Raw genomic sequence first — 16,557 nt, 5'->3', positions numbered from 1 at the left:
CTGTCCCAACAGCGCCGCAACTCATGATTTTGTACAATGAACAAGAATTGGCTGTGTCAGTTAATTACAATGATGTGACTGAGGAATTTAAGTCCATAACACCTGGTGAGCGACGGCTCATTCTCTAGGACAGGAAGATGAAGAAACCTTAATCTGTTTTGGTCACTTTGGGTTAGCTCATTATCTGGTTAAAGATCATGAAAATTGACTGCATCTTTGTATACGCCTGGTTATCACTACAGCAAAAATGTGGTATTTTGTGTCTCATTTTAAGTAAAGTTTAGTTGTTAATTTTTTTTTAATTAAGTTTAGTTAAGTTTTAGTTTCTTTAGTTTGTTTGATGAATAAAAATAACATCCTTATGATTGAGTATTCAATAAATGTTTGCCTTTAAAATAAAATTCCCTGGGTGCGCACCCTAATGAAATGTGCTGCGCACGCCTACGCAAAGGAGTAAATCTGAATATACTTCCCTCTGCAATAACAGTGTTTTATAGTGAAAAGGAGAAGGGTCTACTCCTCAATCCTTACAAGTTAGTGGTAAGTGTAAAACCTCTCAGAGGCTGCCTTAAATATTTGTGGGCATTGAAGAAAACCCAACAAGGGGTGGGAGGAGAGAATCAATGTGAAGTGATGATGTACCCCTAAAATACTTAAGTTCCATCTTTTTTAAAATTCTGATTCTTTCTGCATCTGGAAATTTGTAAAAATATGAGGATTCCTGAAGAGAAGATCACAGACATGGGACAATTAAGTATTCAAGTTTTGGCCCAATAATCCTGCGCAAAGTTGCAGCTAAACTCTACTAGCTAGACCTGAGGCAGTCTCAAATATATTTTTAAATATTTCTTTGATAAACATGCTACATTTGCTTTAGATACTGTTGTATCCTGCTCATGTTCACTAGTTAAAAATCTTCAAAGAAACAGTAAGTATAAAGGGTGTGCTCACCCCTGCGGCGCCTCCTGCTGGTCATTGGGAATTAGCTCTTTTCCAGACCAGAGCACCCGCTACAGGCCGGTGTCCTGTTGCCGCTGGCCTCCATGTCCCTCCCAGACCCCGGTGCCCCTTTACCCTGGGGTGCTGCCCCTGGCAGTAACCCCCCCCACACTCTGCCTCTGGGTCTCCCCTTCCTGGAGAAACCCCAACCCACTATCCCCATCTTGCCTTAGTCTGGGCTACTGCCAGTCACCACCAAGCCCCCACGGCAGACTGCAGTGTACAAGCCACTCATCCTAGGCAAGAGGGTTCGGGCCTGCTGTCTTCCCCTGCCACCCAGTACCTTTTTAGGCCTTGATATCAGGCCTGTAGCCTGGGAGGTCACCAGGCCTCAGCTCCCCAGCTCCACCTGCTCCTTCCCCAGCTCCACCCTCCATCCCATCAGCCGGGCCCTGCTCTCTCCCAGCCTGCAGGGAGCCTGCCTGAGTGCCTGGCTCACAGCCTTTTACAAGGCCAGCTACGGTCTGATTGGGGCATGGCCCAGCTGTGGCTGCTTCCCCATCAGCCCAGCCTTAGGCTCCCCCGGGGCTGTTCCAAACCTTTTAAGGCAGGAGCGGGTGACCACCCTGCTACAGTAAGAAAGCAGGGTTCCCCCACAAAAACTGGGAAAAATGCAAAATTTGTCAAACATTTGCTATGAATTATGCACCCAATTTTGGAACAGCCTTTTAAAGGTCCAGGCTGACAGGACCAAAGTTTGGTTCCCTCAGCTGAAATTACATTGTTGTGGTTTGACAATGCCTCTCTTTTGCCCACAAGCAAGAACCAAGGCCCTGATCCTGCCATCAGATCTGGAGTCCTACTGCACCCACGCAACGTCCTACTGAAATCAAGAGAGCTCTGTTCAGGTGCATGTGGATCTGACAGCAGGACTGAGGTACAACAGAAACAACATTCAAACCCACATTCTAGCAAACATCCTGAGCTTTTTGGGCTCAGCCTCAGGAATACGAATCTGGCCTTACCTCTGGATCTCCCAGCCATTCCAGATATTCTTCAAATGATCCTTCCACATACTTAAAAAGAAAAGATAGAATTGATTTAATTAGATGCATATCATTATTCAATCTGCTGGAAACATTAAGAGTCAGAATTTGCACTTTGTATTTAAAGAGTTTAGAAGAAAACTGAAAATATTTTTCTTTTTGTATTACATAGTGCCTAGGACCAAGTCATGGCTCAGGACTCCATTGTGCTTGGCAATGTACAAACAACAGATGGGCCCTGCTCCAAGGAGCTTACAATTCAAGTCTATATCCATCTGTTGTCTAATTGGGGGAGGAAGGAGTACAAAGAAACAATGAGACCATATTGGTCAACATATAGGCAGTGGTCTTAGCCCAACAGCCTTCAGATTCATAAGGCAAGTAAGTAGCCTTCCTGATCATGAATGATTTCTCCCTTGCCCCCCACATTTAGGAACAATTGCATAGGTATGTGCTTAGTAAAGGAGGTAACTTCTTGCTGAAAAGCTGTTTTATCTATATGCACTAGATTGGGGTAGGCAGCCTGCAGTATGCGAGCTGATTTTCAGTGGCACTCACACTGCCCGGGTCCTGGCCACCAGTCTGGGGGGCTCTGCATTTTAATTTAATTTTAAATGAAGCATCTTAAACATTTTAAAAACCTTCTTTACTTGACATACAAGAGTTTCATTATAAATTATAGACTTATAGAAAGAGACCTTCTAAAAACATTAAAATGTATGACTGCCACGCGAAACCTTAAATGAGTGACTAAATGAAGACTCGGCACAGCACTTCTGAAAGGTTGCCAAACCCTGCACTAGATCGAACAGAAAAAAAAAAGTCAAAGTCAGAATTATAGCAGTGTTTCCTCAAACATATTAAGGAAGCACATGGGAATGTCTTGTGTCAAACATGAGGTCTGGAAGGTCCAGATATCTCATGTATCAGAGGGGTAGCCGTGTTAGTCTTCTTCTGTAGAAGCAGCAAAGAATCCTGTGGCACCTTATAGACTAATGCTGCAAAACGTCTGTTAGTCTATAAGGTGCCACAGGATTCTTTGCTGCTTCTACAGATATCTCATGCACAACTAAATGTACAATTTGGTTATCTGGGACTAATACTTTGGTCTGAATATAGTTTAATTTTAACAATTTGCCCCACCTGCTCCCATGCAGTGCATTGCAAAAGTGACTTTTCAAGCATGTTTGTTTTTAAATTGCAGGGTAACAATTTTAGCTATTATCTAATTTTATATCTGTTCCTCAAGTTGAAAACGGATAGCTTAAGGTTGGGAAGGTAGATATCCTAAAATACACAAGTGCAAATACATAGCATTGCTCACCCCAGCCCTTCTCCCTGAAGCCAATCTATTAAATGCCACATAGATTTACTGTCTTTTTCTTTTATTGGATAAGACAAAGATCTTGTCTGCTCTGTATGGAAGTTAAAATAGCACAGCAATAATTGTGAGTAGGCACTTGTGCCTGTCACCAAAAAAATCTCTTATCTCACTATTATGCAGCATGTTCTGAGACCAGCTGGATGTCTCCCTCCACCCCAAGGGTAGCTGCATTTAAGTGGGGTCATCTCAATTGATTGGCCTCTTACAGTTGGTCTGGCTACTTCCACCTTTTCATGTTCTCTGTATGTATAAATATTTTCTTGCTGTATGTTCCAGTCTATGCATCCAATGAAGTGGGCTGTAGCCCACGAAAGCTTACGCTCAAATAAATGTGTTAGTTTCTAAGGTGCCACAAGTTCTCCTGTTCTTTTTGCGGATAGAGACTAACATGGCTGCTACTCTGACACCTGTCATTATGTGGGGCACGTCCACAGTGTACAAAGCACTTTAAAATCATTTGATGTGAAAGACTGGACAGTATTACAATACTAAAGAAGCGAGTTTATTGCTTTCAACATCTGTTCTGTGGATAAAACATTTAGAATTGATCCCTTAAGATGCAGGGATGAATTAGAGCTCTGATAGCCAGTAGAGTGTTCAGAATGCTCTTCCAGAACCAAGTTGTTTCAAAGGATTCACAGGACCTGTCTATACTGGTAAGTTTACCTGTTGCTGACAACCACTGATCCATCAGTAGCAACAAGTACATTTCTGAATATTCAGTAGTATTGTAACAAACTAAGGCTAGGTATATAAAGGCACCGCAGTTGTTGGCAGGGGTTGAATTTGTGATCTTCTGAATGAAAACCACAGACCTCTACCACTTCCGTTATAGTAGAGTCTTCGCTGGGTGAAAATAGTGGTCATCCACTGAAAGTGTGCAGTGACATTTAACCATGGTGTTTTATGTGCTTTAAGAGCCGTGCAGTATTCCACTTTTCTTACAGATGCATGTTTTACTTCAAAACAGAATGTCTGTCTCACACACACACACACACACACGAAGATTCAGTTTCACAAGACAGCTTATTAATGTCTATATGGTACTGTAATCACAGTTCCTTAAAGCGAGAGATCAGAGGTTTAGAATAAATGTATATTATCTTTTACAAATAAATGTTGTGCCATATATTTCCAAGGTTTAAAAACAAATGTAAGTTGACTAGAAACTAATGGACAGTATACAGAGCAAGGCAAATGAGCAAGCATTTTCCCCTCAATTTCTCTAGCTTAAACCTGTGCTTAGTCAAAACATAGACACTAACAACAAAACACAGTACAGCGCCATGTAGGTTTTCAGTGCACAGATCTATGTAAATAACGTTGATGTGTAAACACCCCCATTATTTCTTAAGTTTACACAAAAAACGTTGCATCTCATAAACACAAGTCTACTTACAACCTCAACGTTCTGTCGGTTTTCCCTCATAAATGAAACACAAGCCTTCCTGACTTCCCTGTGATGAATCTGACAAGAAAAGACCTAGAAAATAGAGAAGGTGTTAAAAGGCACTGAAACGAAAGGGTTGCAGCTCATTTTAAATTGTACTTTTACACTAAGGCTCCTTTTCCATATAGTTCATATCAGTGGCTCTCAACTGGGGGTCCAGGGCCTGCTGGGGGGCGGTAAGCAAGTTACAGGGGGACCGCCAAGCAGGGCCAGCGTTAGATTCACTGGGGCCCAGGGCAGGAAGCTGAAGCCCCACTGAATGGGGCTGAAGGCCTGAGCCCTGCCACCTGAGGTGGAAGCCAATGCCTGAGCAACTTGCATCCAGCATTTATAATGGTGTTAAATATATAAACAGGTGTTTTTTAATGTGTAAGGGGGGCCCTTGCTATGTGAAAGAGGTCACCAGTACAAAAGTTTGCAAATGGCTGTGATAGACAGTCCAACAGGTCTATAGGTCAATTACAACTAACAGTCTATAGAAAGTGATTAATCATTTAATAAAACCCTTTATAAGCTACTCATAAATAGAACCTTTATATATATATATATATATATAATTGGAGATATACCTATCTCCTAGAAGTGGAAGAAACCTTGTTGAGTCTAGCCCCCTGCCTTCACTAGCAAGACCAAGTACTGATTTTGCCCCCAATCCCTAAGTGGCCCCCTCAAGGATTGAACTTGCAACCCTGGGTTTAGCAGGCCAGTGCTCAAACCACTGAGCTATCCCTCCCCCCTTTTTGGATACACATCTGTGCCTTCTGTTATTTGTCCATGCATTTGTAAGGGGAAGAATTTGAATTTGCTAAAGGAAAATCAATGATTGTTAATTAGGTAACCACTGGTAGAGCATTAGCCCAAATGCAACCCTTTACCCCAACCTTTGGCAGCTGGGAGAAAAGGTAAACTAGACCCTAGCTACAGCTCACTTTGCAAAACTAGAACCAACCCCCATTTTGTAAGAGGGAGACCAAAACTGGAAACTTTGATGCAACTCCTGCTGCTCCAGCTTTGGGAATGGAGAGAAAGATGAAGATGTCTCTAAGGTGGATACTTCAAAGCCAAAAATACCAGGTGACACAGAGTCCTGTGGCATCTTCTGGACTAACAGAAGTCCTGGAGCAGGAGCTTTTGTGGGTGAACACCCACTTGGTCAGACGCACGCTTATGCTCCAAGACTTCTGTTAGCCTACAAGGTGCCACAGGCACCCCTGTCACTTTATACTGCTGCAGCCTAACCCAGCTCCCGCTCTGCTTCAAAATCCAAATGGGGCCTTACCTCAGCCAACCCCAACCCAAGAAAGTAAGTGGGGTTGGACTTGCAAGCTGAGCGGCCCCTGTTTAGGAGAGAGGGGCCCAGAAACGTGGGGGCAGGGAGAGGCGAAGTTATGAACTGGCTGCTAGGAAGGGCCGGGGGAGCGGCACAGGCACAAGCCCAGCCCGCAAGGGGGGGCGGGGGTGAAACTCCTGCTACCTGCTCGGAAACGGCCCGAAAGAGGCAGGAGGCGTCTCGGGCCGTGAGCTTGCCGTACAGCCCCAGGCTGGCCAGATACGCGTCCATGGCGACCTCGTGCACGGACTTGTGGCCGAAGTATTTCTTCCAGAGCGGCTGCATCTTCCGAGCGGGGAACTCCTGCGTGTGCCGGGCAAGCGCGCGGGGACCGGCGAGCCCTCGGGCGAGGCGGCTGCGCTGGCCCCGGGGACTGGCGTGGAGGGGAGGCGCCGCTGCGCTCACGTGGCTCCCCGGGAGCCCTGCTGCAGCCAGCGAGCCCCGGAGTCAGTCGGTGCGCGAAGCCCCAGCCAGGGCGCTGCTTGGGGGAGTTTACCAAGCACCCAGAGCTCGCTCTCGGTGCTGGGGGGCTGGTTCTCCGAGTCCTGGCAGCGCTGGCTGCTCCAAGCAAGGAGTGTTTCCTGCGCCTGCAGTAGAAGCTAGCTGGGGGCTGCTTTGCACATGTGCGCTAACTTGCCTGCTGGAATGCATCAAAATGTAATCAAGTTTGAACCGCAGAGCCCGTCCCAGGCTGTAGTTCCTTGGAATGCCACTCCGAGGTGCTCTGCTTTGGCCTAGGGGGGTGGTTATAGTCCCCTTTCACATCTGCTTCGTAGCAGGTGCAAAGGCGCTTCTGCTCCTTTTCTGCCTAATCCACAGAGCTGCTGCCAATTCAGTTCCACTTAGCCAAGGAGGCAGCAGCGAGGAGAACATGCATGCACATGTAGCTGCTTTACTAGATTCCTGTAGATGTAGTGCAAGATAGAAAAAAGCATTTGGCTTTCTTGTTTATGTTTGGAGGCCCCAATCCTGCAAACCATTGAACTCAGTGGCACTGTTCCCATGGAAAATTCCTCATGTGCAGCTTCAGGGGCCATATGTGTATCTGTGCTTTTTTTTCTTGAAATGGATTGTTCTTTGACTAAAAGATAAATAAAATACTGGAAACAGATGCTCTCTAGTTCTTCAGCCAACCCCAGGGAGAGAAGGGATTTCTTGCTAGGCTGAGTCCATATTGATTATTTAGAGCTTTTTTTCCTCGATGTGCCTATATATGACTATAAATAAAATGTGGCATTTTGGGGGTTCAATCCTTCAGTCCCTACTCAGCCAAAAACGCTAAGTAGTTTCATAGGGACTCTGTGTCTTGCAGGAGTTGGGTCTAAAGTGGTAAATATTAACAAAGCCGTGTTTTGTTTGCCAATTTAGGAAGTGAAAATCTCCTGGATGAAAATTTTTGAGGATTAGAAAAATTCACTCTTGTGCCATTGGACAGCAGATAAACTGGTTACAGTGCAGTATTTGAATACAAATTCTTTGATTCTGAAGACAGCTGTCACTTGTAGTTTCTCAGGTGTTAATAAGGGGTGTAACTACACATCAAACACCTACATGCAGAGCAAAACAGTATTTAATGGAGTGACATTTAAGACCAATTGCACAATTACCGTACTTGATTATTTAGTAGTAGAAACAAAATATTCTGTGTCAATAATGTCAAGTCTAACAACTCTTACTTAAAAACTGGAGCAGGTTTAATTGTATCTGCTTGACGTTTACAGGACAAAATAATGGTAAATAATTGATGGGTGGTATTGCCAATCGCTCTGGAAAAAAACCCTCTAAAAGCCCGTTTGCTGGCATTTTTGTCTTTCTTACTCTTTTTCTTTCTTACTCCTGTAAGTGCCTATGGTGAGAGTGCTGATGACTTCTATTTATTTGCAGAACAAAACTGCAGGGCAGCGGATGTGGAAGCCTTACACCACACTAACAATGTACTGTCACCAGGTGGAAAAAAGTTAGTGTGCATGCATAGTCTATCCTGCGGTTCCTTTTTGATACTACCAGTTGGAGTGGGGATTTTTAATATGTTCTGTGAGGGCCGGTGCGACGACACATTTCAAAACCCTCCCATTTTGCAACCAGTTGCAGTTTCTGCCGCACAACGTAACCATCTGGGCTCCTGCTCAGGACTTGCTGCCGCCTGATCCATGGGGTTGCGAATCAGGAGGGACAGGGTTTGTGGTAAAAAGCACTCATATTCTGCTTCCTCCTGGCTAATGTGCCAAATTGACCTATTGCAGGGCCCTGGGGGGTTCTGCATTTTAATTTAATTTTAAATGAAGCTTCTTAAACATTTTAAAAACCTTATATACTTTATATACAACAATAGTTTAGTTATATATTATAGCCATAAAAAGAGACCTTCTAAAAATATTAAAATGTATTACTGGCATGCGAAACCTTAAATGAGAGAGACAAATGAAGACTCGGCACAGCTCTTCTGAAAGGTTGCCGAACCCTGATCTTTTGGATGCTTGAGGCATGCTCTTTCACTTTTTTGTGTGTGAATACGTGAATAGGGAGGTAAGGTTTGTGGGTACAGAGCACTCCCCTGACCCCAAGGTGATAACCAGAGTGGTCCCATTCATTTTTTCCACTGGCTTCCTCCTTGATTATTTCCAATGACTTGGCTGCCTATGCACCTGTCACTGGTCCAGGGATGGTTGCAAATCTGGAGGGATGGGGTTTGTGGTCGAAAATGCTCACGATTTGCTTCCTCCTGGCTAATGTGCCAAATTGACCTATTGGATGAGTGAGGCGCGCTCTTTCACTGTTTTGTGTGTGTGTGACGTTATTGATATAAACTGGGACCATATAGAACATGGTTTGCAACCAAGGTCCTGCAGTGGCACCAAATCTTAGGTAAAGGGGGTCATATAAGGTGTCTAAGACCAGGTTATGGGTTGCTGGTTATGATTATGCTGTCTATATGTATGTATCATTTTGTAGTTGAAGTTATACGTATTGGCTCTGTACTGTCTGTATTTTGTATTTGTGCTCTGCTTCTGGGTGACACCGCAGACAAGTTGGTGTTAGCTCTGCCTAGCCTGCTTGATGGCTCATTAAGGACCATCAGCTACACAATTGACCCATGGAGAAAAGGCAGATATGCCTTGAAACTCAGCAAAGTATGCAGGGACTTGCCCATGTGACTCTAGACTCCATTTTGCTGTAATTTTCCACAGTAAAGACAAAGAGGTTCTTACACCTGGAAAAGCCTATATAAGGCTAATGCCTCATTTCCATCTTGTCTTCAGTCCTGCTTCTTACCTTTGGAGGGATTTTGCTAGGAAATGAAGCTCTACACAAGGGACTGATGACCCATCCCAGCAGGGGATGTTCTCCAGAGGCTTGATTTGAACCTGCAGTTTACTCCATCACTGCTACAAGCCTGAACTAAGAACTTTGCCATTACTGTATGTAATTGATTCCATTTAACCAATTCTAGCTCTCATCTCTACCTTTTTCCCTTTATGAATAAATCTTTAGATTTTAGATTCTAAAGGATTGGTAACAGCGTGATTTGTGGGTAAGATCTGATGTGTATATTGACCTGGGTCTGCGGCTTGGTCCTTTGGGATCGAGAGAACCGTTTTCTTTTATTGGGGTGTTGGTTTTCATAACCATTCATCCCCAGGATGAGTGGGTCTGGTGGTGATACTGGGAGACTGGAGTGTCTAAGGAAATTGCTTATGTGACTTGTGTTAGCCAGTGGGGTGTAACCAAAGTCCTTTTTGTCTGGCTGGTTTGGTTTGCCATAGAGGTGGAAAAGCCCCAGCCTAGGGCTGTGACTGCCCTGTTTGAGCAATTTGTCCTGAATTGGCACTCTCAGTTTGGTCCCGCCAGAACCGCCTCGTCACAGTGTGAATAAGTGAAAAGGGAGATAAGGTTTGGGGGTACAGAGGACGCCCCGACCCCAAGGTGATAACCAGAGTGGCCCCATTCATTTTTTCCACTGGCTTCCTCCTTGATTATTTCCAATGACTTGGCTGCCTATGCACCCGTCACTGGTCCGGGGATGGTTGTGCACCTGTCACTGGTCTGGGGATGGTTGTGCCCTTGTCACTGGTCCGGGGATGGTTGCAAATCTGGAGGGATGGGGTTTGCGGTCGTAAACGCTCACGATCTGCTTCCTCCTGGCTAATGTGCCAAATGGACCTATTGGATGATTGAGGTGCGCGCTTTCCCTTGTTTGCGTGTGAATACGTGAAAAGGGAGGTAAGGTTTGGGGGCATGGAGAATGCCCATGATGAGACCACTTTCTTTTTTTAAATTTATTTTTATAATTTTATAATTTGCATTATATATATGGACACAAATACGGAGAATAATTTTTTCAAGTAAAAACACGTTTTATTAAATTCTGATTATACATAATGCAACCCAAAGAAATATAGTTTTATGTTTTGAACAAGAGGCATTTAAACTATGGGTTTTTCTATTGGGTTTTTTTTGGGGGGTAATGAAGTGAACTATGCACATTTCTTGCAGTTGTACTCTTTCTTCTCATCTGTCAGGTTTTCTTGATTGGTTCCTTCTGTAATGCAGGGTATATGTGCCCACCTCTTGCAAGAATCACACTGGACCTTTGATAAGTAACAATTAAGAAATGAAATCACAGAAGTTATAATGTTACACATACTTAGCATTCACTCATGCTATTCCTTCCACATGGGAGCGTTACCTAATATATGACTATCAGCATGAAGAAAATGATTACTGTTGTGGAATTTTTACAGGAATCATGATCCTTAACCAGTTTATGGCATATATTTCTCATTCAATACTATGTTTCTTACCATTGTGCAATCCTCATTTTCTCTTTCACAGTTGATACAGTTGCAGTATATGCAGTAGTCCTCCACGCTTTCTTAAAAATAAATATAGCGTTATGAAATGATGAATATGGTACATTAGCAGACTGCATAAATGAGCTTTGCTTTCCTTTTTCCCCCCCTCTGGTTTCTGGACATAGATAAAAATCCATTCTCTCTCTCTTTTTAATTAGTCATTTAAATGACTTATTGCTCACATATATACACACTTGTTTTCATATTATTGTCTCACACTTACACAATGTATCACCTGATTTGCTGTGCCCCATGTTGATAATAACACATTCTCAAACATGCGACATGCTACTGTTTCGTGTCCACATTCTGTGAAGTCTTTCCCCAGAGTCAAATCACACAAGTTCACTCAAAGTCCATTATTAAGCATATTCAGTAGAAGTACATGCTGTTTCAATGTTTACTTGTAGCTAACAGGAAGATATTAGTCTCACTATTGTTACATTCCCTTTAAAAAAATTTAAATGGAACAGTTAATGTCCAATGTAAAAGTAAGTATCTAATAAATCACCTCCAATTCCTCAGACATGTCCTTTCATATCTGATCTCATCACACAAGGAGTCAATTATTAACAATTCCTTTTTTTTCCATCAAGGCTATCTGTAAGTTTCAATATATTCACAAATTTTATTGGTAATGAGATTTTTTCAAAAACTTTATACTGATTTATCAACAAGCATTATGCTACTAACATATTGTCGTTTGTAATGTCTCAGTAACACACAAGATATAAGCATGTTGTGAAATCAATCAATTATTTACAGAATGTATTCTTCCAGTATACATGAACAATGTAAAGTGACAGTAGCAATTTTTTATAACATTCACATTCCTCTTTCCTTTGCATGCACTGAACTCACTGAAAACCCGCAACAAGGGAAATTATAGTACAATACAAAACATCTTACCACAATAACCCAATGACCTGGTGTGTGGTAAGGAAGCAATAATATATCATTTTGAAGTAATTCACTCTGTGTTTATTTAAAAAACAAAAAATTAGAATTTCAATTATAGTTTCCAGTGAACCAAACCATGAAATATACATTATACTGTATTTCCCAAAATCATTACATGTATTACTATTAGACTACTCCTCCACATCAAACATACCACTGTATTTGCTGTTTCAACCTGTGTTTATCTCACTGAATGAAACTGTGCTTTTCTCATGCTATGTATGAAAGTGTGTTAGCATTTACCTTCACTTTCATTTGAGTAGCTCTGCCTGAGAGAATGACAGTGGAAACTACTGCTGAGATGGCTTGTACCTGTTGACAGTCAACAAAGTTATTAATGCATTAATAATTGGGGCACGTCGAGCACATAATTAATATAGACAGACATGCAAGGGATCCTTCGTTTTACAAATAAGATACGTATATGTAAGAGTGTCCTATAAAAACAAAATGATTTGTAATCAATGTGCTCTGTCTTACTTAATTTTAAAATGTGACTAAGCTGTTCGCATACTTGTGTACAATTAATGGACCCTATGAACTGTACAGCAAAACTAATGGGGCCCTCTATTGTATGTCTGATATGCACCTCCAAATACATTTTACTAAATTTTTGGCAGCAGTAAATACACAGAAATGTTGCGATAACAGGTGTCTGTTGATATTTCAAGGGTATTTGGACTTAAATATGTTGTGCCACATTCAAGTGATTGTTTACTTATTGAATCAATGCGGGGGCAGGGAGTGTAGTAGATGCCAATTCGAGGTGAATATTGTCTTGTTCATACTGTCCTGGGTTTATGGTGCTTTATGCCATGGCCTGAAGCAAAGTGGCTGGTGAATAATCAGGAACCTGGTTAATAATTATCTAAATTCAGCTTTCTTTTTTCTCTCTCTGTGAATTATCACTCATTCAAAATAGTAGTGTGCAAGTTGACTGGATAATGGTAATAGCATAATCTCTTGTTATAACATTGTAAACCATAGTACCTGGTTTTTATATTAAACACCTACTATACATAATACAATAAATCTGACACAAACAAAACCTAGGAAAATTTTATTCTTTCTGCGTCTTATTTAAAGTTTTACAGTAATCTCTTGCTTCAGAATGCCTCATGGGTCACCCATACTGTTTGCAATAGGATTCAACATGTGGCTTGGCAGCTGACTCTTTACTGATTCCTGAACAGCTGGTAGCTCAATATTAATCTGAGATAGATACTATATGCAGAAGCACAACTCTGTATATATGGGGAGGGGGTGATTATTGACCTTTGTGCATATGTAATAGTTTTTGGTGTTTGTAAGACAACGTATAATAATGAACTTTGGAAAAGTTCCTGTTTGGTGTGAGAAATGTTACTTATACCTAAATGCATTCCCCTTCCTCACTCCCAGCCCTATGCATGCTGGCTTGGGAATATCACTACTGTAGTGTCAGCTTTTAAGAGAGCTTCACATGCAGAGCTGTAACTAGGGATTTTTGCACACAAGGCAAGGAACAGAGGAAGCATGTCCGGCTCTTCCCTATTGGAGGGAAGGATCCACCAACGAATTTCTGCAAAAGAGCCATATGTGCTGCCCCTCTCCATTGCTGACAACCAGCGGCAATTCGGCAACGGGTCCCCCAGTCCCTCTCAGAGGGAAGGACTTGCTGCCTAATTGCCGCTGAAGGAGAGACTTTCTGAGCCCCTCACTTTCCGTGCCTGAGGCAAGTGCCTCACTCGCCTTGCCCTCGTTACGGCAATGTTCACATGCACCACTTCTAGTATTACGGTAAGTTAAAACAAGCTACAGTACATTGGGACATTAATGCTCTATTACAGTGTTTGCAGTAGCATATTAAAAGCTATAACACTGAACAGACTAGTTAGGGCTGGCTTTAGGAAGTTTGGGGCCCACCCAATTCAAACATTTTCGGCAGGGCCCCAGCAGGGATTACTTTAAAAAAAAGGAAAAAAAAGTGGGAAAAAAAAAGCCTTTCCTTTCTTAGCAACCGGTTCCCTATAAAAAGTTCTGGTTTAAGGGATGTGCCAGGATATGTATTTCTGGTACCAATAGGGTTACTATATTTCCAGATTTAAAAATTCCTCCCGGACAGCAATTTAAGAACCAAAAAGTCTGACATGTCCGGGAAAATATGGCTGTATGTTAACACTACCTACAGTTCTTTTTAAAAAAGATGGGACTGAACTAGAAATGAACTCCGCTTCACATGTGTGGGTCCCCACCACTCCCTGGGAGTGTGCTAGAGTGACCAGATGTCCCGATTTTATAGAGACAGTCCCAATCTTGGGGTCTTTTTCTTATATAGGATCCTATTAACCTCCACCCCATCCTGATTTTTCACACTTGATGTCTGGTCACTCTAGGGTGTGCACATGTCTGGGTACCAGCTGCTCTCTTCTCCCATCATTGAAGCAGGTGTGCAGGGTTACTGCCCAGGGAATTGCAGGGCACCAGTGGACATGGGGCTGGCTGCAGGCAGGGCAAGGGGTGCAGCAATGGCTGGAGACAGGGGTGTGTGGGGTGGGGTGGGGTGGAGTGGCTGGCTTCAAGCAGGGCCATAGGGGGGTGCGGCATAGATTGGCAGTGCTGAAGACAGAGAAGTGCAGGAATGGCTGGCTTCAGGCGGGGGGGGTGCAGCAGGGGTTGGCTGGAGACAGGGCAGGGGGTGCAGGTACAGGGGGTACAGACCACCCGATATGGTAAGTGCTCCCTCCTCCTCCTCCCTCCCCCACCAGAGTAGCAGCAGCCACCTGGGGCTCCCCTGCTTCCACAGCCCTGGCCATGTACACAGCTGCCAGAGCCCTGGGGAAGCGGCGGGGCTCCAGTGGCTATTTAAAGGGCTGGGGCGATAGAAACAACGGGGGCCACGGACTTTTTAAATAGCCCACAGATCCCAACAGCCCTACCCCATGGCTCCAGCAGTGTGGCAGGGGTAGCAATTTAAAGGGCCCCCAGGCCCTTTAAATTGTCCCCTGGAGAAGCCGGGCCACCCCGGTACAGTGCACTGACTCTTGCCAATACACCGAACCGGGGCTTGGGCGCGGGACCCTCTTAGGGGCAGGGCCCGATTCAGGGGAATTGGTTGAATTGGCCTAAAGCCGGCCCTGCCAGTATATCCAGGACATTACTAGCACACTTTTCCCCCACCAATACCTAGTAGTTGCACTGTCATCTCCCATAGCTACTTAGGTTGCAGCTTTATTGTTAAAACTAAATTGGGAAGAAAGACGACTGATTCAGAACTTCTTTAATGGGTACTTTATTGCTAAAGGGTGCAGTGGGGTGTAGACTTGGAGGGAGGAAGGTTTCTATGATGTAGGCAAGATCAAGTATTTTATCCAAAACCAGAATACGAATGGCGCTGGTCTTCTTGGTGTCTGACCTTGAGCCCATGCCTCATGTCCCCATTTCCCCCATGGGGACCCACAAATGTTTAGCACCGGGCCCACAACAGGTTAATCCGTCCCTGTTTGGGGTGCAGGCTCTGGGGTGGAGTTGGGGGTGCAGGAGGGTTGCAGGCTGTGGGGAGTTTGAGTGAGGGGTGCAGGCTCTGACCTGGGGCAGAGGATTCGGGTACAGGAGGGGGTGCGGACACGCGGGCTCTGGGAGGGAGTTAGCAGCTCAGCACGTTGTATAAGAGAAAGGAGCTGCAGTGATTTCATATAGACATAGAAAATGATAGAAGACACTTTTCCATAGTCACAATGTGAGAGGCAGAGTGTGAGGGAGGGAGGGAGGGAGGGGGCGTCTGTGCAATATTTCCCGCATTCAGTCTCCTGGCTGGAGCAGTAACAGCCCCGCAGCACTTGTACAGGATAGCGAGGAGCTGCGGTGTCTGGGCTTTGACAGTCTGGGAGCTGGGCTGCCGGTGCCTCTAAGCCCCAGCCCCAGGAACCCGCCTGCTCCAGGGCTGACACGCGGCAGAACTGAAAACAGCCTGTGCCCCCCCCACAGCCCCGACCCCCCCAGATCTGCGAGCGCAGCGGGGGGCTCATCCCGAGGGGCCCCTGTCCCCCCTCCCTAAACGGGGGTTTTGTCCCCACACAGGGTCTGGCAGCGTTTCCCCCCCCCCCCGCCCGGCTTAACCGCGGCTCCCACCCCCACCCCCGATTTTCCCCCTTCAGCCTCTCTCCTGCCGCTGCCTACAGCAGCTTGACCACCCCGGCCAGTAAATTTCTGCCCCGCTCAGACCCTGGCAGCCCCCCCCGGCTGTGATTTGCCCCCTTGAGCATTTTAAACACCCCCCAAGAGCAGGCAGCAAATCGCGAGTAGAGGTGAGGGCAGAGAGAGGGCAGCGGCGACAGCGAGGGTTACTGGGCATGCTCAGTTCAATCCGCGCATGCTCAGTGCAGCCAAAGTAGCGAATCGGGAGCGGTTCATGTTTCTGACGTTACACCAGCTGCCCCCGAGCCGCGTCCCCCACCCCCCCGCTCCGGAGCCGCCCGTGGGGACTGAGCCGCGCAGCCCACCTGGCCGCCAGCAGGATTTGAATCCCAACGGCCGCAGCGCACGCCCGGGGGCGGGGGGGCGACGGGCAGCGAAGCCTCGGGGCGAGGGAACCGGGGCCTCCCGCCAAGCGCCGA

General features: G+C 45.0%; 1 pseudogene; it reads right to left on the bottom strand.

Moving 5' to 3' along the window:
• Positions 1 to 6,434, bottom strand: part of LOC123359745 — a 57,971-nt pseudogene extending 51,537 nt beyond the window's left edge.
• Positions 6,435 to 16,557: the final 10,123 nt, after the last annotated feature.

The sequence above is a fragment of the Mauremys mutica genome, unplaced genomic scaffold, assembly GCF_020497125.1.
Source record: "Mauremys mutica isolate MM-2020 ecotype Southern unplaced genomic scaffold, ASM2049712v1 Super-Scaffold_100186, whole genome shotgun sequence".
In the NCBI taxonomy this organism is placed as follows: domain Eukaryota; kingdom Metazoa; phylum Chordata; order Testudines; family Geoemydidae; genus Mauremys; species Mauremys mutica.
This window is presented reverse-complemented; position numbering and strand designations above follow the sequence as displayed.